This window comes from Balaenoptera acutorostrata, chromosome 16 (genome assembly GCF_949987535.1).
Source record: "Balaenoptera acutorostrata chromosome 16, mBalAcu1.1, whole genome shotgun sequence".
Classification (NCBI taxonomy): domain Eukaryota; kingdom Metazoa; phylum Chordata; class Mammalia; order Artiodactyla; family Balaenopteridae; genus Balaenoptera; species Balaenoptera acutorostrata.
Window position 1 is genome coordinate 79,677,977 of NC_080079.1, and position 23,209 is coordinate 79,701,185.

General features: G+C 41.3%; 1 protein-coding gene across 1 annotated transcript in view; it reads left to right on the forward strand.

Annotated features, from left to right (window-relative positions):
- The first annotated feature begins 4,183 nt into the window (after positions 1-4,183).
- The window catches only part of CHRM3 (cholinergic receptor muscarinic 3), a 523,518-nt gene continuing 504,492 nt past the window's right edge, over positions 4,184-23,209 (forward strand). The window contains exon 1 of the mRNA XM_007170796.2: positions 4,184-4,225. The gene's annotated coding sequence lies outside the window, so the exon portion shown is untranslated. The remainder of the gene's footprint in view (positions 4,226-23,209) is intronic.

Genomic DNA, 23,209 nt, shown 5'->3' on the forward strand with positions numbered 1-23,209 from the left:
GACAGGTTTCTTGTTCCTTTCAGTCCCTTAAATATGTCTTTTATTATATTCTGGCTTCCATTATTTTTCTGTTGAAGTCAGTGTTCATTCATATTTTTCCTCCAAAGGTGACATTTTTTTCTTCTGGCTGGTCTAAATATTTTCTTTTTATCTTTGCTTTTCAACAATTTGAATCTTATGGACCTCGTTGATGTTTTCTTTGCTTTGGGGTCATTGAACTTCTTGAATTTCTGGGTTGACATCTTTCATCAGATGTGGAAAGGTCTCATGCATTGTTTCTTTGAATGTCCTCCTCCTCTTTCCAGATATTTTCTATGGGCTTGTATTTGAGACCATCAGCCCCATCTCCTGTTTTGCCCAGGTGCCATCGATCTAGTTAGTTCTTGATTTGGCAGTCCAAAAAGCTCATTTTATTCTTTTTCATAGAATGTAATAATCTGCTGAAATTCTCTATCTTTGTATTCATTTATCCCATTTCCAGGGTAGTTTACTTAATATATTATTTATGGTTATTTAAAAGTCCTTGACTATTAATTCCAGATCATTTCTTGGTCTCTGTCTATTAAATGTATTATTATTAATTTTTGTCATCAAATTTCTTCTTTTTTTCCTTCTTTTCGTGTCTACTAAGTTTTTATTGCATACTGCATTTGTAAAAGTTCTAGCTTAGATTTTCTTCCTCTAATGAATTTTGAGTTGTGCTCTGGCAGATAGTTAAAGCGTTGGTGGATCATCTTAATGCTGAAAAGGTCTAGTATTATTAGGGCAAATCTATTTTGCTTTTATTCATTTTCCTAGGGCGTTATTTGTACACCCAGAAAGTATCCTTTGGGGTGGTCTCAACCAAATGTCTAAGGTGTTCACCAAAGTCCCAACTTAAATATCTCCCCAGAATTGTGTGATTTTTTCAGGATCTGTACTCAAATTTCCACTTCTCAGCCACTATACTCTATCAGGCTTCCAGAATCTTGCCCTGGGACTATGCAGCGTAGGCATTCGGCTAAGGAATGCACAGGAATTTCCGCAGAGACTTTTGGGGTTTCCTTTCCATGCCCCTCTCTCTCGTGCCCTCCCAAATCTCAGTTACCTTTGCAGCTCCAAGCTCTTGAGCTACGTGTCCTCTGCCTGGTGAAACTCGCTGCTTAGTCTCAACTTTCCAGTACTTCTGCTGGAAAAAATGGCCCCTAGGGAAATATCTGTGTGAGTGGGCTGCTGACGCAAACATTGTAGCCCCGTGTTGGTTGCTTTTAATAACTGAAAATGTAGTTTTATATATTTCGTCCAGGTTACGTAGTTATTTTATGGTAGAAGGCTAAACTGTCTGTCTTGTCCATATCCAAAGTCTTGTCTAATAATTGAATAAATGAATAAATCTTATGCTTATCCTGTTCTTTTTAAAAACAAACCTAAAATGCAGGATTTCAAAATATATTTTAGTTCTAGTTTATCTCCTTTGTTTTAGATCAGCATCCAAAGTAAAGTACTCTTTGGGTTCTGATTTTGGCATCTTGCAAGTTAGCACTGCCCCTCCTTTGGTTCATTCTCAAATCTAATAAGTATCCCTTTTATATTTTTCTCTTAAGTATAATTTGATAAATCTGCTGAACAGTAGGGCAGTAAGCTCAGAATCAAACACCTTACTCTGATCTAGCAAGAATCTACTTACTAGGACATTTGGGGCAACGCTGTCCAAACTGTTAGTTTTTAGTTTGTTTAATATTAACACAAGTTTACATTTACCTTGTTCGTAAAGATAATAGGAAGGTTGGCTGAAATTAGAAAATGCCATATGTATGAGTTTAATGGCTACTTACAAAGAGAAATGAAGTTAACCTGGTAAGATATTTTTACTACATTGTAGTTGTTTCCTATTCTTTTCTGACTACTGCCAAAAAATTCATTTCAGGATCTTCTATAGAATATTGCCAGGGATCCATCTCAAACTTAATCACTGTGTAGACAACAGAATCTACTTAAAAAAATAGAACATATCTCTATGCCCATTCTTCTGGCCCCTTGTCTGTTACTTATGGATTTACCAAATATTATCAAAGTTACCCCTGTTCCCACAGGCAAATAGCAATTTCACACTCCTCTTACTAGCTATGTAACAGGCAATTTACTTAGACCTTTAAATTCCTGTGCTTTATTAAATGGGGATAAAATATTTGTGTGCAAGTTTGCTTTGAAGATTAGGGGAATATATGAAGACAACTGTTGTTATTTCCATCTGAGGGTTATCCAAACAAGATGGCTTATATATTGATATTATTGTCATGCTAGTATTCTGCATGTAATTCACCTGAGCTTGGGTATTTGAATCACTTTAAGTAGCCACACGTTTTCTCATTATCTTTTTTCCTATTATAATCTTAATTCTCTCTAATCAATGTTTAGTCCCTTCTCTCCTAAAGATTGTTCTACCTAGAAGGAACTATATAGACTCAGAAAGGAAGGTATATATTTATATTTCTCTCTTCCCTTAGTATTACTTATTTTCTCCAAGAAGAGGTTTACCTTTTTCTGTTTGTCTTGCTCCAAATAGAATTAACAAAATCATTTTGCCTCTTTTAATATTGTTAAAAGGTTTAATTTCATACTGTGCTCTTTTTTTTTCTTATTTTTTTTTCCAGTTACCACTGTTGATTTTCTTTGTCCTTCTTTGTGGGATTCTCTTATAATCTTTCCTTGCATACTCTTTAAAATACCCTTCTGTGGGGTAACCTCATTGGCATCTTTGCCACTTTGAGATCTTTCCACTAGTTAGCTGAAAGTGTTTAGTAAGAAATTTATTTTTCCCTCCCTTCTTTCCTTTTCCCTCCTTTCTTTCCTTTTTTTCCCTTCCGTTCCTTCCTCCCTCCCTTCCTTCCCTTTTCTTTCTTTTTAGCTTCCCATTCCCCTTGAGTTATATGTGAAACTTAAAAGCCTGGCTAGCAAGTCCTTTTTTTTTCTGATTAAAAAAAAAAAAACTGTGTGTTTGTGTGTGTCCGCACACCTGTGTCTTTTTCACACACGTTTGTCTCATTTACTCCTAAGGCGTAAACTTCTAGAGAAGGAAAAGCCAAGAAGTCCTTTATTAGTACATTGCTCTGTATGAACAAACTCTCACTAAATGTCAAAAAATAAATGCATCAGGCTGCTCTCTGGGGAAAGGTTTTCAACCGAGGCGTATACTGTAACTGAGCTGATGTTCTATCATCAGTAAGTTGTGCCCAAGAATCTACGTCCTTCCAATACTTCCAGGCAGTTCAAGCAAACCAATTTAGAAGAGAACACGACGAAACTAACTGGCCAACAAAAGCCGTCCTTGAAGCACCAGGGGCACAATTAGGGGACACGTGTGCCCGGGCTGGGTGGGTGGGTGAGTCTTGCGTCTTCAGGGAGCCCGCCCGAGGAGGACGCTGGGCTCTCGCACAGCTGGGCGCCCTCGCCCCCGAGCAGGCGCGGCCGGCGGAGCCGAGCGAGCACGCGGGAGGCGAGCGCCACGCCGGCGGGGCAATTGGGCATGCTCAGAAGGCCGGCAGGTTTGGGTCTCACCCAGGCAGCTTGTGCATTACACCAGCACGCAGCCGGGGCGCGGGGGCGGGGGGAGGAGGGAGGAGCGGGGGAGGCAGAGGAGGAGGAGCGGCCAGCAGTAGCCACGACCGCCACCACCAGGCAGAGGAAGAGTTCGCGAGGAAGGAAAGACCCTCCTCTCACTTGAAGCGCCTGGCATCTGCTTTTGGAAAAAGAGAATACAAGATAAAGGAGGAGACGGAAAGGAGAAGGGGGGGAAAGAAGTGAGCGGGGAGACAGAGGGAAAAGGACGTGAACCGAAAGGGCTAGATCGTGCAGGCAGCCCGAGGCGCGGGGGCGGCAGTGCGGAGCCAGGAGCGCCGCCGCTTGGGCAGGTGCCGCGGCTGCTGCCCGGAGGCGGCATGTGACGCGCGGCCGCAGCTGCCCGCGGGCGGAGCGCTCTCGGACCCGGGAGCGCACACCGCGGGGCAAGTCGGTACCATCCCGGATCCCCACGCTCCTCCTCAGTTCGCCGGGGCGGCAGCGGCGCTTCTGGGAAGACAGGCGATGAACCGAAGGGCGGCTCCGGGCATGGGCGCGCGGTCCTAGGACACTCGCTTCCTGAACGCCGAGCGGGAGGCGACCAACGGACGGTGGACCGGGCGCCTCCCGCGCTTTGGGGAAGCGCAGACGACCGGCGTGGGACGGCCACCTGGAGCGCAGCGGCCAGGTAAGGACGGCCCGCGCCAACCCGGCGCTGGGCAAAGCGGGTGGCGGTATCGGCTGACCTAGTTTTTTGCCTTATCGCGTTGGAAAAGGAGGAAAAAGTTTTCTGCGCGAGTAGGAAATGTCCTTGCTATGGGGAGTTGAAAGCGGGTACTGGGGAGGGAGGAGAGTTGGTCTGTCGATTTGGGGGGCCAGGTGGAGGCTTGAACCTGGAGAGAGCGGGATCTGGTGCGGAGTTGGAGTTCTGGGACCAAGGGTGGGAAACGCCGGGGTGACCATGTGCGGGGAAAGCGACGAGAATAATACGAGCGGTGGCCGGGAAAGAACCTGGGATGCCCCACCCGGCGCTCCTGCGCTTGGTTTCTCTGTCCGCCGAATGCGGAATCCGAGGCACGGAGTGTCCGGACAAGAGGAGCTTCTTGGGTCGGGGTGTGTGTGTGTGTGTGTGGTGCGTGTGTGGGTCTCCCCATTTGATTTCCTAACCCTTTTAAGAAGGTTAAAGCAGACACCCGCCAACCTCGCAGTGGGGCCGCTACCTCGGATTGCATTTCAGGGACGAAGAGGCCAGTTTGGCACTTAGTGTTAACACCTGGGCGGAAGGTACAGAGCCCGGGTGCGCGTCTTTACTGACCCAGGCAGAGTTTGCGCTCGCGGAGTGGCAGCCGCTGGATTGCGGCGGATCTTCTCTCTGGAGCCCTCCCCCAGCGCAGCCTCCTTACAGCTGGGTTAATTTCTGTGTGATTTGAAGCGGTGGGGGTTAGGGGAGGGTTGACTCGAGCAGCAGAATTCACTTGTCTACTTGGCGCTTCTGCGTGCTGGCATGGTGATCCTGTTCGGCGTGTGTGCGACTCTCCTAGCACGCAGGTTGGAAGTGGTAGAGGAAGCAGAGGTTTGGGAATTGCATCCCATATGGACAGATTTCAAAACGCAAACATTCATTTGTCTGCAAGTGCTATTTGAACCTGTTCGATGGCTGTAAGGATATGCTTCCCTCCCGGTGTCCGTGTTTGCAATGTGAAACGATGGCTCTCCTTAGGAGGTAAATGTATTTATCTAAGCGTTTATGTTGTTAAGGACACTGATTATTTCACTGTATGCTTTGCACAGACCTTTCATTTCTCTCTTGGCCTCTGAATGCCAGCAAGCCAGTAGTCCTCCATGTGGGGTCTTTTGGGGTTATGTTTGGAAAAATAATCTTTGTAAAAAGTATATTGGCTGCTTATATAGTGCCAGATAATCATATGTTGTGAGATCATTGTATTGCATGAAGCATTCATCACTATTTTCTGTGTTTAAAACAATGCCCCTGTATTTACTTAAGAGGCACTGCACAAGAACATACACTTCAGAAAGGGGAGAGCTGACGCTGGAACAAATCCATGCATATAGACAGGGTTGTGGTAGTAGCTTATTAATTAAGAAGAAGAAGAAAAAAAAAAAAAACCTGAGGTCTTTCTGTTCCAAATGTGGTGGGATAGATACGGTGGTGGGATAGATATGGCGTTGGGTGCACCCTCTTGTTATGGGAGCTGGTACTGTGGAATATACGTAGAACACGCGTGCCTCTCCAGTGTGGATTCAGCATGCCACAGATACGTGGTTTTGATCATACACTCCTATCACTGAATAACCTATCTTTAGATTTTGTTTACATGGTTTGTTGCAATTAGCTTAATATGTAATTAGCTATTGTTAAGCTAGAAAGCACATAAATTTTGAAATGGGTTTCCATATGGAACTATAACGAGCTTAAATTACTAATTTAAAATTAATTACATTGCAGGTCTGATTTAGACTGTTTCTGTAGGCTGGGGAGGGTGGTATAAGATTGAATTTAATATGAAAATAGTAGTATTGAAATACTGACTTTTAAATAACAACCCATATTCCAATGTGCTTGATATTTTAAAAAGAATATGAGATGAAAAGTAGATTTTGAAAAGGATCCTCGACAGTGTATATACCTTTTGCATGGAAAATTATGAGAAAAGTGTAATTTGGGAAAAAGGAAAGCAAGTTTATGGAATTGGTTAAGATTTACAGAATGATCCAGAGTGTTACAGTAATGAGTAGGTCTGCATTAAACCTGCATTTAAAGTTATTTAGGAAACTTTCCTTTAAAGTTTAGAGAAATGGGTGATTGTATATTACCTTATTTTTCTTCCTGGGACAAAAGGTAAAAATATAACTTCAAAAATATTATTTATTTCTGAAGATTATTTAGGCAACTTCAAAAATATTATTTATTTCTGAAGATTATTTAGGCATACTTAAAAGTTCTTTAGGGTGCACCCTTTCATTTTCTCTTCCTTATAAAGACAGCTGATTTATTTCCTTACAAAAAGAAACTTTGTTATTTTAAGTGTGTAAAAACATGAACTTCTTTGCATGATATTTTAGCATTTGATTGCAGACAACCTGTTGAACATGAGCCTAGAAAAAAATACGAAATTTGCAGAACTAGAATTTCTTGAATCCATACCAGGAAACTGATTAGACAGAAAATTAAATCATATGATTAAAAAGCAAAGCTGCCTTGTGTATTTGAACATAAGAAAGTAATTTTCTCTATCGTTCCCGGAGCCAACATGGTGTTCTCGCGTAATAAAGTTGTTAACATTGGCAAAATTAGTTGCTTACCCCTAAATGGCCTGGACATTGTCAGTGTAACTATTAAGAAACTGGGTCTTGTTTGCAGTGCAGGGAAGTTTATGTTGAGAACAGCTGTGATGTAGTGGCACTTCAGATAGGAGATGAATGAACTGTGACGCCTGTGAAGCATGAGCCTCTGATCAGGACGCAGAGAGATGCATCTGTCCTTCACTTATGGGACCTAATTTGATGTCATAATGTATTGTGACTAATAGCATTTTCCTCGCGTTGTGGTTCTGGAGTATCAGTGAGTGACTGGAAATGTTTTATTTTACACAATAGGTTGGTGAATTTAAAACACGTTTTTCTTACAGAAGAGTATCAAAAAGGCATATATGGCTGCAGTAAAAAACAATAGTAAAATCCCTCCACCATGGTGATTTTTTAAAATTAATCAGGATAATAAAATGTGTCTCATGCTTAATCCTTGAATGCAGTGCTTTTCCCAGGTGTGATGGCAGTGACATGTTCCACAAGATTTTTCACCTATCAATCTCATTTAGTCCAGGGGAATCCCTATCCTGGTTATTAGTCTTAACAGAACTTTGGGATAAAATTTCACCCTGAATGGAAAGTTTTAATTTTAGAGGGAAAATGTGAAGAGATCATCGAAGGAATTTGACAGGAGGCAAAGCTAGTCAAATTAGAAATTAATTTCAATTTCTCGAATCTGGCAGGCTCTATCTTCTCCATTAAGGAAGTGGTCCTTGTTCCTATCAAATTCAAAGTAGCCTCTTTGAATCCTAAATCAGTTGTCACTGTACTTCTTCCTCCGTGGACGCTCCGCAGAAAGGCTGTGCAAGTGCCAAGGGTACCCCCTTTCCGTTGTGAACCCAGCACCTCTAGAGAGCTCTGTTAGACATCTCCATTCCCTAAAAGTTGCATATCCTGTGCAGTACAGATCTGCATTAGCATTGTCTTCAAACAAAGAAATAAAGACAGTTTTGATGCAGTGAAGCTGCTGCAAATGTTGAATCACAGTGGGCCTTACAGGAAAACTGTGTTCCCTCTCCAGAGCATGTCTTTCCCAGTGCACAGATGGAGATGATCGTACAGTAGTTGCAGAGTGGATTTGAGGGTTGAAAGGCATCATGCCTGTGCACGCACTTTTTGATCAGTCTCTGAAGCACTGTAAAATGCAGTGCGCGATTTGCTTGCCCACCCACCTTTATATTGCTTGGCGTGGAGCGTGGAGAGCCAGTGTGTAGGTATCCCTCTGGCTCAGTAGTTGGCTACTGTGTGTTCCCTTTTGTCCAGAAGTTTGGGCGGCTTGCAGACTCCCCTGCCTCTGGCAGGCTCTCCCCTTCAGGCTGGCAGTTTTGTGCTCCCCACCTGTTGGAACTTCCTGCTCATCAGCTCCTAAGGGCCAAGTTCTCTGGCTGGCGTGCACCTTCTCAGACTTCCTCTGCGGAGGTGCAGCTGCGGCTTGCCACGCTGACACAGGACCTGGGATCTACTGGCGATGACAGCGAGCCAACAGAAGGAATATTTGAGCCACTGCCATCTTCTTCCCACCAGCTGTGCCAGCTCATCCTGAGGCCAGCTAGAATGTGAACACTCTGAGGAGGAACAATGGTGGAAAAAAACCACAGTAGCTGGCGGATGCGCTGTGGGGTTTGAGCTCTTGCCTTCCCCAGCCCTGTTCTGGTGAGACTGGGGGTGGGGGGAGGGCTGGCCTTCCTGATGCATCAACCGGCGCAGACACAGAAGAAGGGAGTCTGAGATGGGATTACCTGCCCTAACCCTAGTCAGCTCTACTAATTCCCATGCCCAGCTAGCCTCGGTTTCTGCAACCCTTGTCATATTTGCCATTTCATAGGGCTAAACTTCTCTCATGTTTTCAGTTTGCATTTGCAGGACTGAAGTTGTGCCTAGAAAGACTTTAGCATGACCTTGACAGTTAGTCTCACCCTTTCCAAGAACTTCTGTCCAGAAGTAAGAGTTTACTCCTTCCCTTGCCAGTCTCTGCTGCAGCCCTGAAGTGGACAAACCCCTAGCTAGGCCTGAGGCACGGCCACCCTTGGGACAGTGTATCATTTCTGCCTGGAGACTTGTGCTGCCAGGTTCCACTTGACAAATCTCCTTGTGTGTCATTGTTGGCAGTATCAAATCTCTGTTCTCCACGCTCCTCCTGGCCACTGTAATTTGAGTTGTTGACTCTCCACTACGGAATTAATCCTTCATTAGGTCATTTGTTCTAGCCTAGCCCCAGCTTATTTCCTGTCCCCGGTGTTCCCTTGAAATCCGGCACACCAGCTGAGCCATGACATATTCTACCTTCAGTCACCTCTACCGCAGGAAGTGGTGCTCGTCTAGACATCCTGGGTTGAGCAGGATATCCTCCAGTGACTGCTGTTTAGATAAAAGTCAGGTGAGGTTAAACCAGAGTAAAATACTACCAGCTGGTGTCAGAGAGGAGAGGGCTACCAGATGTCTACTGCAAAGGCTGTGCCTTTATGGTCGTGAGGTGCTTTGATGTTCTTCCACTGAAGCCTTCTAATCGATCACAGGTAGCTATGGCCATGGCATTAGATTCATACAAAAATATCCTGTCAGTAAGCTCTGGGAAAAGGCATCTGCTGACAGCCTTTGTCAGTATTTTTGTATTTATCACTTTGGAGTAGATTACCTCATTCGAATTGCCGGCAGGACCCAGTCTGGAGAGAAACCTAGTTATTGCTTAGCTAGGTACCACTTCTTGCCCACAACCATTTGAAGTTTCATTCAGCCAGCTCTCACCTCCAGTGGACCCCAATCCAGTGGTATTGTGTAGACTCCAAGAATCCATATACATTTCAAGTATCATTGGGTTCTATGTGTCTATATCTGTGTATCTATGTATCTATCTTTATTTATCTCTGTATTTCTATCTCTATGTCTTTCTATATCTCTATCTGTATCTCTCTATCTGTGTACATTCATTTAAAAGTATTATTGAGCACAGTGGTATTTTTGGTGATTTTCAATTTTTTTAGTTCAAAATAGCCTAAAAGCACAACTTCTCTCATGCAGAGATCCCTCAAATCAGTTGCGTTGGAAAGAAGTTCTCATACCTGAAATGGAAGCAAAGAGCCTCCTGTCTTCCTTGCCTATGATTTCTCACATGTGTGATAACACATGTCACATGCATTACCTCGTGGGAAGGGAGCCCTGCAGGGAAACTGGCATTGCCACGAGGTTCCTTTACGTGGGGTCCTCCTTTCTTCCCTCTTTATCCCCAAACCCTTCTCATCACACAAGAACCAGCCAACCTTTTTCAGCTTTCCTTGAGTGCGGCTACGACTCTGCTTTCCCTGTGATAAATTATTTTAAACCCCTCAATTCATTTAATAATAAGAAACTGAAAATGTATCTAAGCAACTACAAGCCACATGTCCCTCATCTGAGTTCTGGTTGTTCTCACTATCTTTAATCTTAAAGTCGACAGTCAAGGGTAACCCAGATAGTATTTATGATTCTTTCTAAAGAAGCTAAGTTCATGAGAGTGTTTAATAAGTACATTTTAATAAATACTTGCTTGAGTAAAATGAATCTATCTCTCTGTCTATCTGTCAATCATCTGTCTACCTATCCAGCCATCTCTGCTTTTCACTTATGCACAGGAGTGTATATCCCTGTGGTAACTTTCCTGTCGGTGTTATTATCTAATGTGCCAGGCACAGTGGACATTCCTTTTTTGGGCTGCTCAGAAGGGTGAGTCTGGGGCTCTGCCTTCCAGGAGCATATGATCAATATGAGGTGAGAGCAGCTCAAGAAATCTCAGAATTGGAAGGTGATGTTAGACATTGTATTCGCTTCCTAGGGCTTAAAACAACAGAAATGTACTGTCTCATAATTCCCACACTCCCTTCAAAGGCCCTAACGGAGAACCCGTACTTGCCCCTTGCAGCTTCTGGTGGCTGGCTGCATTCCCCGACCTGTGACTGCCTCTCACCACTGCCCGGAGTCGGATCGTCTCCTCCCTTTCTGTCTGTGTGTTTCCTCCTTTGTGTGTCCATCTTATAAGGATGCGTGCGATTGCATTCAGGGCTCACCCAGAAAATCCAGGACAAGCTCCTCCTTTCAAGAGCCTTAGCTGTATCACACCCTTTTACCATATCAGGTAGTATTCATGGGTTTGGGGGATTAGGACGTAGACAGACATATCTTTTGGGGGGCCGTCATTCGGCTCACAACAGAATTCATCAGTGAAGGGCATCCTACTTTGTGACTCCCCATTGGTGATCGTCCAACTGTGTGGTTTGTACGATTTGAGAAATTAACGCTCGCAACGCGTCTCATTCCGTTTCTAGAGAGCAGGGAGAGGCAGAACCTCCTTACAACTGAGCCAGAAATCCAATTCCTACTCACTGTGCCTGTTGGCCTTCCTAATCATTCTGAAAATTATGATGGGAATACTTCTGATCTTTCTTCCATAAGAAAATCTTTCTCAAGTTCAGTAGTTTCAAGTTAAGTCAACCTAGCCCTTTCCGCCCCTTCTAACTTTTCATGTTCATTCCTAACCTTCTCATTTACACTCGGTGAGTAACATCCACATATCTCTAATTTTACCGACTTCTGACTGTAACGTTTGCTCTCTGGCTTCCATCCTCTGGAGGTTCACAGAAACCACTCGGCCAAAAACCACCTGTCCCCTCTGAGTCACAAAGAAAAGTCCCTTTCCCGGGCGTCCCCTTTAATCTCTTAGCAGCACCTACAACCACCCTTCATTTTCAAAGCATTGTACTTCCCCGGCTCTCCTCCTCCTCTGGTTCCTCTTCCGCCTTCCAGCCTCCCTGCCCCGTCTCCTGAGCTGCGTGAGGCTCCCCAGGTCTTTCTCGTCCGTTGACTCCCATGCCTTTCTTGCACCCTTTTCCTTTTGTGACTTCATTCATTGTCATGGTTTCCACTGCTTTTCAATGTGGGTCACCCATCTCATCATCTGCAAGCCTGGTGTGGCTTCTGGAAGTGGCATTTCCATGAGCTTGCTGGGTGGCACCGCCTTCCTTTGTTTCCTCCTCACCCTGCTCCCCTGAGGTTTCCCGTTCACACGCATAGGGTGGCCACCCTGTGGCTTGGAGTTTTCTAGGTAATCTTGATTTGCTCTCTTGCATAGCTTCCCACATTTAGTCAGATAACCAACTGTAATAATTCAGCCAAGTAATCGCTCACTCAGCCTCTTGGTTTCTTGTCTTTCCTACTACCAGCACCTCAGTTCACGGCTTTTCCAACTTTCATGTGCAGTCAGGTCACATGGGGATCTTGTGAAAAGGCAGACTCTGATTGAGGAGGGCTGGGGCGGGGCCTGGAAATCTGCATTTCTAACACCCCCAGGTGATGCTGATGCAATCAGACCTTTATACGTTTCTCTCAGTCTCCAGGCTTCCCAGCTGATTTCACTGACTATAGTCCCTTCTTCTAATCCACTTTAGAGACTACTTTTATTGAAGATCAAATCTGATCATTTTTCCCTCCTATCCTCGAAACACTTCTCTGACATCCCCTTCTATTACCTATTGAATAACAGTGAAATCTCTTACATCAGCATTCAGCTAGCATTCCATATGTTCCGTGGTTTGGATTTACAGTAAATTCAGTCTGAAGTCTCAAGGTCACCTTTAACTTTACCCGCAGTGCTTGCTGTTCTGTACACCCTCTCTGCCGTTTTCATGATTTTCACATGTTCTCATGCTGCTTGGAATGCCCTTTCTTCCGCATCCTCATGGGTCCAAATTTTAGCAGTTTGTCAAGGACAAAGTGCTTGAAATGACACTTTTCACTGTGAATTCATCTTTTAGTGCTTTATCAGATTCTCAGTTTTATCACTGATCCCATTCACTCTTATTTGTGTGTGTGTGTGTATAAGTTATTTCAGATACTAGAGTGTGAAGTGCTTGAATGATGATGCCATGTTTCATTTGTCTTTGATTGCCCTAAAGTACTTACTATGGAGTCATCCCCATAAAATGCTCAATATACATATCGACATATAAAATATGTAAATATAGTGGTTTTGCTGTTTTTCTCATTATAAAAATAATATGGATTACACAAAATTCAATCATGAAAGAAATATATTGTGTCAAAAATAGAAGTCCATCATGATCCAGTGCCCCCAAAGATAACCGAGGTTAACAATTTGATGCATAATCCTCTGATATTTTTCTGTATCTATCCTAACATTCATACAAAACCGGGATAATAATAGACTTTTGTGAGCTGACTTTAAATGTAAATCTACCTCCTTAATTTTTAAATCTGCAGTGTGTTCTAAAAGATTGACTGATTTCACTGCATAAAAATCAATCCACTTAAAGTGTCCCAGCAATAAAGAAATCTGTTTGCTTTGAATTTCTGATTAGTTAAGTGTGTCTATGTTCAGCACTTTCTCTGCCCCCAGGATCATACTAGACACTTCGGATTTGTAAGAGTAACACACAAATACTGCCCCAGAAGACACAAGCTATTCTTATGCCTTCAGGCTAATGTCGGCCAGTGGACTAATGGAGGTGTAGTGGTCACTCATTTTTGATGCCAGATTAAAATCATCACGTTTGATGACATGCACTCTCAGATCGTTAACTTTTATGTTGAAATTTAAGCTTTTGCATCATTTAGATCCATAAAGTACAGGTGACTCATTTTGAATTCTGAATGTGGACATTTTAATCTATCTAATGCACACATATATATGTATATTTTTTTGTTTCATGAATGAATATAAGTTTGGAATAAAAACAGAAAAACTTTAACAAAGACAACAAAATCTTGTATATGCAATAAAACTACAATTTAGGGAGAAGTATGGAGAAAAAATAAAACATCATAATGATCTGTGTCTTAGAATGCCAGTAAGTCAAGACACAATATGACACATTTGTTGAAAAGAGAATTCCTTTAGAATTTGTAATCAATATTCCCCTAAGAATTTTGTAGAGTGAAATCTTAATAATGATGAATGTTTGTTATTGCTACCCTATTTGTCATTTAGAAAAATCAGTCTGTGGTAGAATTCTGGAAGATTAATTTTCCTGGATAGTGGGAGAGCAGGGATATGGTCAGGGAATCTAGAATTGTCAGCAAGATTGGTTGTGTCTTAAGAAGAAATACTTAAAACTAGAATGCCAAGACAGTACGGGGAAACAACTTTGAACCTGTATGAGATTTCTGTAGTCTGAGTCAGTGAAATAATATAAAGAATATTTCTGCATCCTGTTGAGTGATTCACCCAAGATCCCAAAATTCACAGGCCTGGATCTTTTGACTCTTGTGTCTGGTTTTCCCTATCCTTTCATGCTAGATCTCTTCTCAGGAGTCAACTCACCTCTTTCTCGCTTGACATCCTCTCTCTTGGTGATTTCAGCTGCACTTAGGGCTTCAAGTGTCAGTAGACATAGTTTTGCAGACCATGTCTCTTCCCTTGAGTGCTAGGTTTCCACGCTGGCACCCTGTTGGACATTTCCACAAAGAATATCCATCAGGCACCTCTGATGTACCATTTGGACTCTGGAACCCATCATCTTTCTCCAAAATATGCTGCTCCTCCTATTTTTTCCTGCATTAATTGACTGCATCACAGTCATCCTAGGAGCTCAGACTTGAAGCATCTCGAATCTGCATTTCCTTTATACCCTCCCTCCTCTCGTGCAGTCTCTAAATCCTACTGGATTTTCCTGAACCGTCTTATCAGTTCCCTCCTTCCTACTCCCACTCCCACTTTCTTGATACAGGCCTTCCCCGCCCCCCCCCCCCCCCCCCGCAACCCACCCCCGCACTGTCCCGATGGCCTCTGACTTGTCTTTTTGCTTTGTTTGCTTTTACCTATTCTACAATGAGGTCAAAGTCCATTACAGTTTCACTCTCCATAACTTTCAGTCCCTTCTTCCTTTCCGCCCTCTGCTGTGGCGTTGTGGCCACGTCAGCCTGCTTTGAGGGTCCTGGGACGTGCCTCTAGGTAGACCCTCCACACTTCCTGAAATGTGCTCCCTAGCTTTGGCCTTAGCGGTCCTGCAAACGGGAGGAGGACCTGCGTGCCTCCTCTAAGACAATTCGTCTTTTCATTCCCCATGCCCCTTGAGTGTATTATTCTCATGGATGTGATAACATTTGCCATACTTGTTTCCACTAGAATAAACTATGCAGATACCAAGTTTTCCTTTGGATTTTGAGCTTCTTATCAGGAGCCATCCATTATTTATTTCTCTGTACCCAGGACTTACACACTGTGAAATGGGGATGAGCAGCTCACTGAATTGAATGATGGTTTAGATCTCTGTCAGGGCAGAGATGTTTACGTTATGTTTCATTCATGATATAGTCCAAGGGTCTAAAACTGTGCTTGGCAGTAGTACTCTCATTAAGTATTTGTTCTTGAATGAATTCCTTCTTACTGTTCCTTTTGGGGGGGGGGGGAAGAAATCTGAGGTTTACAAGTTTTCAGTGTATTTTGATAATGACAGGATAGTTTACATGTTAATAAACAGTAAGGAGTTCTTGATGAATATGATACAGAACATAATAAAATTATCCCAGGTCAGACTCAGAGTTTCATTTGCTCAAAGCGTTGTCTGCAAGGATATAATGGTTGCCCTGGTGACCCTAACATTTTGAGAGGCATGGTTCTCTCAGATAACATCTAACAAATTAGGGCTCTTCTCACCAACTTGTTCTAGTGGCCAGGACTTTTGAAGGAGTCATTTTTCGTTGATCACCAGCTGCTATAAGTAGCCAGGTCTCCTAAGGGCTTTTCATAATCACTGAAAAGATTTCCATCACAGGGATTTAAGGTGATGTTTCTACCATTGTGGCCTAGGATCATTTGACCAAAATCACCTGGGGTAGTTAAACTGTAGTCTTGGGGATTGAAACCAAACCAGCTGAATTAGAATGGGGGGGGGGCAGGGTCTGTCAATCTGCGTTTTAAATAAATACCTTGAATGATACTTCTGCCTGCTAAATTTTAAAACCCACTAATGGAAGAGAGAGACAGAATATTTTGATTGAGAGAATGATTGAATGAGCTAGAGAAACACTTTAGAAACACTTTGTATTTTTTTTAAGTAGATTAATAGCCTGGATTGGCAAGGGGTACATTATCTTGGGCTGTTCTCTGGTAAAATGAGCCATTCAATTTAGGGTGTTTCTCCGGCTTTGAGGAAGGGCAGAGTGCTCTTTTCCACTGGAATTTAAACACAATTGAGGAATGACTGAGGTGTCAGGTATAGAATTAAGGTGAAACCATTTCCATCACATGTACCCCTTGGTAACTAAATATATAGCTTTTTAAAAATATGGATAACATTGTTCACAAGGTGGTATAAAAACAGAAATTATCTCAAATACATCTAGTCCTCAACATTTTTTCTTTGTTTCTTGTGTTGTACCATGGAACTATATCAGAAGCAGACCACATTTTTGCATGTGTATGATGCTATATTTAGAGTCTAACATATATTATTGATGTGAACAACAGGATGTCAAGAAAGGAAGGACAAAATAGTCTATAACTGCTGCATATGTGCACAGTAGTTTAATTATTATGAATGGTTTTAGAAATGGGCTTAGTTTTGCTCATCAATTAAAGGGCATTTTATAATAGATCTTCTAGACATGAGTGCGTTTTAAAAAGCATATACAGTACAATTAATACTTTTACACAAATTTAATGTAAAGTATTACATACATTTTAAGAGAATTAAACAAAATTGTCAATCACTCTGTTCCTTAGAACTTTAGAAATTCCTCTGGTAGGTGACCCACACAGTCTGGTCTATTTTCAGCTTTTCTACCGGCCATTCACATGTTCATTAAATTTAAGTTCTTGAATTGTTTCAGGCACTGTTCTAGATGCTAGCGATAATTAGATGAATAGTCATTCTGCTTTCATGGAACTTATGTCTTTGTGAATTCAAATCCATAAAACCTGGAATAATATTCCCAGGGTTTTCTAAACAGGCCTGTTCCTACTTAGTGTCAAGAAGAGAGGAGATGCGGGTATTAGGATAGTGTAACTAATTAGATGTGTGATCTTCCTTAGGCTTTACTTTCCCCTCACCTCTTAAACATGGGGTTTAGATTAAATTTTTCTCGGCAAAATATTGCCGCTTTTCTAGAAAAATTAGACTGCTGATACTAACTTTTGCCACTAGATGGCAAACATCTGCATTTGTGTGTCCAATGAGTGAGTCAAGTTCTGAAAATCAAAATGAGGTTGAAAATGATTCACTTGATTTGAAAAATAATGTTGTCAGTCTCACATGAATGAGAGGTAGCGGTTGCTATTATGTGCCATGGATTCCATCCTTTAAACGTGACCATTTAAAAACTCCTTGGCAGCTACTTTTCAATGTGGCTACCTGCTCTGTTTCTTTTCAAATGCAGGACAACCCATTTTTGAAACGCTTTTTAAAAATCACGTATATTGCTGAAGTTATGATATAACAGTGAGTCTTTAATGTACTTTTACCAGTGTTCTTTTTATATGAAAAAGTTAAAATAGTCTTTTCAAGCTGAGGCATAGATGAACACACTGGGTGGATCTAGAGAGTGTGTTACTTGATCAGATATAACATGAGAAACAAGTGTTTCATTTTCCTGTGACAGAAGAAACAAAGATACTAGATACTCTCTGCCTGACTACTTCGCTTGATCTACTGTTGGCTACCAGAGTCCAAAGAAAATGAAACAGGAACAGAAGTTACATCTGACAAATCACATATATAAACCAAGATTAGCATCACTGTTACAGAACTGAAAGCTGGCCCAAAGCCTGGTGAGGAAGAGCCCACCTGTATCCCCTTTTCAGCAAGGAAATAACTAACCAAAGCATGAATACAAGCATGTCTTTTGGAAGACCGAGGGTGCCGTATCAAGTCCAAACCACACTAAGCCATGAAAAGTAGTGCCCACCAGCTCTAAATTTCTGGGAAACCCATACCAGCTACACATACTGCCTTTGACTTTCTAAGACAAGATTGTTTTGAGGCAGCTAGGTTCAGAAGGGGTTATACAAATTTGCAGCAAGTCTTGACCCTAGATATGTGTTTATAATCTACAAAGATGTTCACTTGTAAAACAGAGTTTTCTGGGCCAAGTTGTTCTTGGGATTCAAAGGGTGGAGAAGCCAGATCTTTTTGGAGGGTTACCAGGAACTTGTTGGTGTAAAGGATTTCGCTTGAGAGAGATACTTTAAAGGACCAGTAAGGTTTAAATAGATGGAGACCATTTAAATAGATGGTAGAATATTTAGGCAACTATTTAGGCAAAACTTAACTTACATGTGAAAACCCCTTGCCGTTTTTGGTCTATACCATGAACACTCCATCTCAGATCCTTGGCACTTACTGTTCTGTTTGGAACACTCTTTGTCCAGAAACCTATACAGCTTGCTTCTGCACTTAAGATCTGTCCTCAAATATCACCTTATCAGGCCAGCATTTTGTGACCACCTCATCTGAAACAGCATGCACCTCTTTCATCATTCACCATCTCCTTAATCTGTTGTTTTTCTCTTCTGAGCATTTATCACCACCTGATACAGTGCATATTTATTTTTTTTGCTTCATTTATAGTCCGTTTACACCCACTACAGCATGAGCTCTCTGACACCAAGGAATTAATCTTTTATTTTAATTACTAAATATCCAGTTCCTAGAACACTGCCTGGCCCAGAGTAGGCTCCTGTCAAACCCTAAATGACTAAATGGATATGCAGTGCGCTTTTCCTAGAGCCTGCAGGAGGAGTGCAGCCCTGCTGACTGTTTTGTTTTGTTTTGTTTTTTTGTTTTTTGGCTTCTGGCATCTTAGTTTCCTGACCAGTGACTGAACCCAGGCCTTCGGCAGTGAAAGCTTGCTGTCCTAACCACTGGACCACCGGGGAAATTGCAGTGCCACTTTTATTTTTCTTATTTTTTTTAACATCTTTATTGGAGTATAATTGCTTTACAATGGTGTGTTAGTTTCTGCTGTATAACAAAGTGAATCAGCTATAGATATACATACATCCCCATATCCCCTCCCTCTTGTGTCTCCCTCCCACCCTCCCTATCCCACCCCTCTAGGTGGTCACAGAGCACTGAACTGATCTCCCTGTGCTATGCGGCTGCTTCCCACTAGCTATCTATTTTACATTTGGTAGTGTATATATGTCCATGCCACTCTCTCACTTAGTCCCAGCTTACCCTGTCCCCCGCCCCGTCCTCAAGTCCATTCTCTACGTCTGCGTCATTATTCCTGTCCTGCCCCTAGGTTCATCAGAACCTTTTTTCTTTTTAAGATTCCATGTATATGTGTTAGCATACGGTATTTTTCTCTTTCTGACTTACTTCACCCTGTATGACAGACTCTAGGTCCATCCACCTCACTACAAATAACTCAGTTTCGTTTCTTTTTATGGCTGAGTTATATTCCATTGTATATATGTGCCACATCTTCTTCATCCATTCATCTGTTGATGGGCACTTAGGTTGCTTCCATGTCCTGGCTATTGTAAATAGTGCTGCAGTGAACATTGTGGTACATGACTGTTTTTGAATTATGGTTTTCTCAGGGTATATGCCCACTAGTGGGATTGCTGGGTCGTATGGTAGTTCTATTTTTAGTTTTTTAAGGAACCTCCATACTGTTCTCCATAGTGGCTGTATCAATTTACATTCCCATCAACAGTGCAAGAGGGTTCCCTTTTCTCCACACCCTCTCCAGCATTTATTGTTTGTAGATTTTTTGATGATGGCCATTCTAACTGGTGTGAGGTGATACCTCATTGTAGTTTCGATTTGGATTTCTCTGATAATTAGTGATGTTGAGCATCCTTTCATGTGTTTGTTGGCAGTCTGTATATCTTTCTGGAGAAATGTCTGTTTTAGGTCTTCTGCCCATTTATGGATTAGGTTGTTTGTTTTCTTGATACTGAGCTGCATGAGCTGCTTGTATATTTTGGAGATTAATCCTTTGGCAGTTGCTTCATTTGCAAATATTTTCTCCCATTTGAGGGTTGTCTTTTCGTCTTGTTTATGGTTTCCTTTGCTGTACAAAAGCTTTTAAGTTTCATTAGGTCCCATTTGTTTATTTGTGTTTTTATTTCCATTTCTCTAGGAGGTGGGCCAAAAAGGATCTTGCTGTGATTTATGTCATGGAGTGTTCTGCCTATGCTTTCCTCTAAGGGTTTTATAGTGTCTGGCCTTAATTTTATGTTGTTAATCCATTCTGAGTTTATTTTTGTGTATGGTGTTAGGGAGTGTTCTAATTTCATTCTTTTACATGTAGCTGTCCAGTTTTCCCAGCACCACTTATTGAAGAGGCTGTCTCTTCTCCATCGTATACTTTTGCCTCCTTTATCAACGATAAGGTGACCATATGTACATGGGTTTGTCTCTGGGCTTTCTATCCTGTTCCATTGATCTATATTTCTGTTTTTGTGTCAGTACCATACTGTCTTGATTACTGTAGCTTCGTAGTATAGTCTCAAGTCAGGGAGCCTGATTCTTCCAGCTCCGTTTTTCTTTCTCAAGATTGCTTTAGCTATTCGGGGTCTTTTGTGTTTCCATACAAATTGTGAAATTTTTTGTTCTAGTTCTGTGAAAAATGCCATTGGTAGTTTGATAGGGATTGCACTGGATCTGTAGATTGCTTTGGGTAGTATAGTCATTTTCACAATGTTGATTCTTCCAATCCAAGAACATGGTATATCTCTCCATCTGTTTGTATCATCTTTAATTTCTTTCATCAGTGTCTTATAGTTTTCTGCATAGAGGTCTTTTGTCTCCTTAGGTAGGTTTATCCTAGGTATTTTATTCTTTTTGCTGCAATGGTAAATGGGAGTGTTTCCTTAATTTCTCTTTCAGCTTTTTCATCATTAGTGTCTACGAATGCAAGAGATTTCTGTGCATCAATTTTGTTTCTTGCTGCTCCACCAAATTCATTCATTAGCTCTAGTTTCTGGTAGTATCTTTAGGTTTCTCCGTGTGTAGTATCATGTCATCGGCAACCAGTGAGTTTTACTTCTTCTTTTCCGATTTGGATTCCTATTATTTCTTTTTCTTCTCTGATTGCTGTGGCTAAAACTTCGAAAACTATGTTGAATAATAGTGGTGAGAGTGGACAACCTTGTTTTGTTCCTGAACTGAGAGGAAATGGTTTCAGTTTGTCACCATTGAGAACGATGTTGCCTGTGGGTGTGTCATATATGGCCTTTATTATGTTGAGGTAGGTTCCCTCTATGCCTACTTTCTGGAGAGTTTTTTTAAATCAAAAATGGGTGTTGAATTTTGTCAGAAGCTTTTTCTGCTTCCATTGAGATGATCATATGGTTTTCCTCCTTCAATTTGTTAATATGGTATATCACATTGATTGATTTGCATATATTGAAGAATCCTTGCATTCCTGGGATAAACCCCACTTGATCATGGTGTATGATCTTTTTAATGTGCTGTTGGATTCTGTTCACTAGTATTTTGTTGAGGGTTTTACATCTATGTTCATCAGAGATATTGGCCTGTAGTTATCTATCTTTGTGACATCTTTTTCTGGTTTTGGTATCAGGGTGATGGTGGCCTTGTAGAATGAGTTTGGGAGTGTTCCTCCCTCTGCTATATATTTTGGAGGAGTTTGAGAAGGATAGGTGTTAGCTCTTCTCTAAATGTTTGCTAGAATTCGCCTGTGAAGCCATCTGGTCCTGGGCTTTTGTTTGTTGGAAGATTTTTAATCACAGTCTCAATTTCAGTGCTTGTGATTGGTCTGTTCATATTTTCTATTTCTTCCTGGTTCAGTCTCTGAAGGTTGTGCTTTTCTAAGAATTTGTCCGTTTCTTCCAGGTTGTCCATTTTATTGGCATATAGTTGCTTGTAGTAATCTCTCATGATCCTTTGTATTTCTGCAGTATCAGTTGTTACTTCTCCTTTTACATTTCTATTTCTATTGATTTGAGCCTTCTCCCTTTTTTTCTTGATGAGTTTGGCTAATGGTTTATCAATTTTGTTTATTTTGTCAAAGAACCAGCTTTTAGTTTTATTGATCTTTGCTATTGTTTCCTTCATTTCTTTTTCATTTATTTCTGATCTGATCTTTATGATTTCTTTCCTTCTGCTAACTTTTGTTTTTTTGTTCTTCTTTCTCTAACTGCTTTACATGTAAGGTTAAGTTGTTTATTTGAGATGTTTCTTGTTTCTTAAGGTAGGATTGTATTGCTATAAACTTCCCTCTTAGAACTGCTTTTGCTGCATCCCATAGGTTTTGGGTTGTCATGTTTTCATTGTCATTTGTTTCTAGGTATTTTTTTATTTCTCTTTGATCTCTTCAGTGATCTCTTGGTTATTTAGTAACGTATGGTTTAGCTTCCATGTGTTTATATTTTTTACAATTTTTTTCCTTTAATTGATATCTAGTCTCATACCGTTGTGGTCGAAAAAGATACTTGATATTATTTTAGTTTTCTTAAATTAACCAAGGCTTGATTTGTGACCCAAGATATCATCTCTCCTGGAGAATGTTCCATGAGCATTTGGGAAGAAATTGTATTCTGTTGTTTTTGGATGGAATGTCCTATAAATATCAATTAAGTCCATTTTGTTTAATGTGTCATTTAAAGCTGTGTTTCCTTATTTATTTTCATTGTGGATGATCTGTCCATTGGTGAAAGTGGGGTGTTAAAGTCCCCTACTCTTATTGTGTTACTGTTGATTTCCCCTTTTATGGCTGTTAGCATTTGCCTTATGTATTGAGGTGCTCCTATGTTGGGTACATAAGTATTTACAATTGTTATATCTTCTTCTTGGGTTGATCCTTTGATCATTATGTAGTGTCCTTCTTTGTCTCTTGTAATAGTTTTTATTTTAAAGTGTATTTTTTCTGATATGAGAATTGCTACTCCAGCTTTCTTTTGATTTCCATTTGCATGGAATATCTTTTTCCATCCCCTCACTTTCAGTCTGTATGTGTGCCTAGGTCTGAAGTGGGTCTCTTGTAGAAAGCATATATATGGGTCTTGTTTTTGTATCCATTCAGCCAGTCTATGTCTTTTGGTTGGAGCTTTCAATCCATTTACATTTAAGGTAATTATTGATATCTATATTCCTCTTACCATTTTCTTAATTGTTTTGGGCTTGTTTTTGTAGGTCTTTTCCTTCTCTTGTGTTTCCTGCCTAGAGAAGTTCCTTTAGCATTTGTTGTAAAGCTGGTTTGGTGGTGCTGAATTCTCTTAACTTTTGCTTGTCCGTAAAGGTTTTAATTTCTCCATGGAATCTGAATGAGATCCTTGCTGGGTAGAGTAATCTTGGTTTTAGGCTTTTCCCTTTCATCACTTTAAATATGTCCTGCCACTCCCTCTGGCTTGCAGAGTTTCTGCTGAAAGATCAGCTGTTAA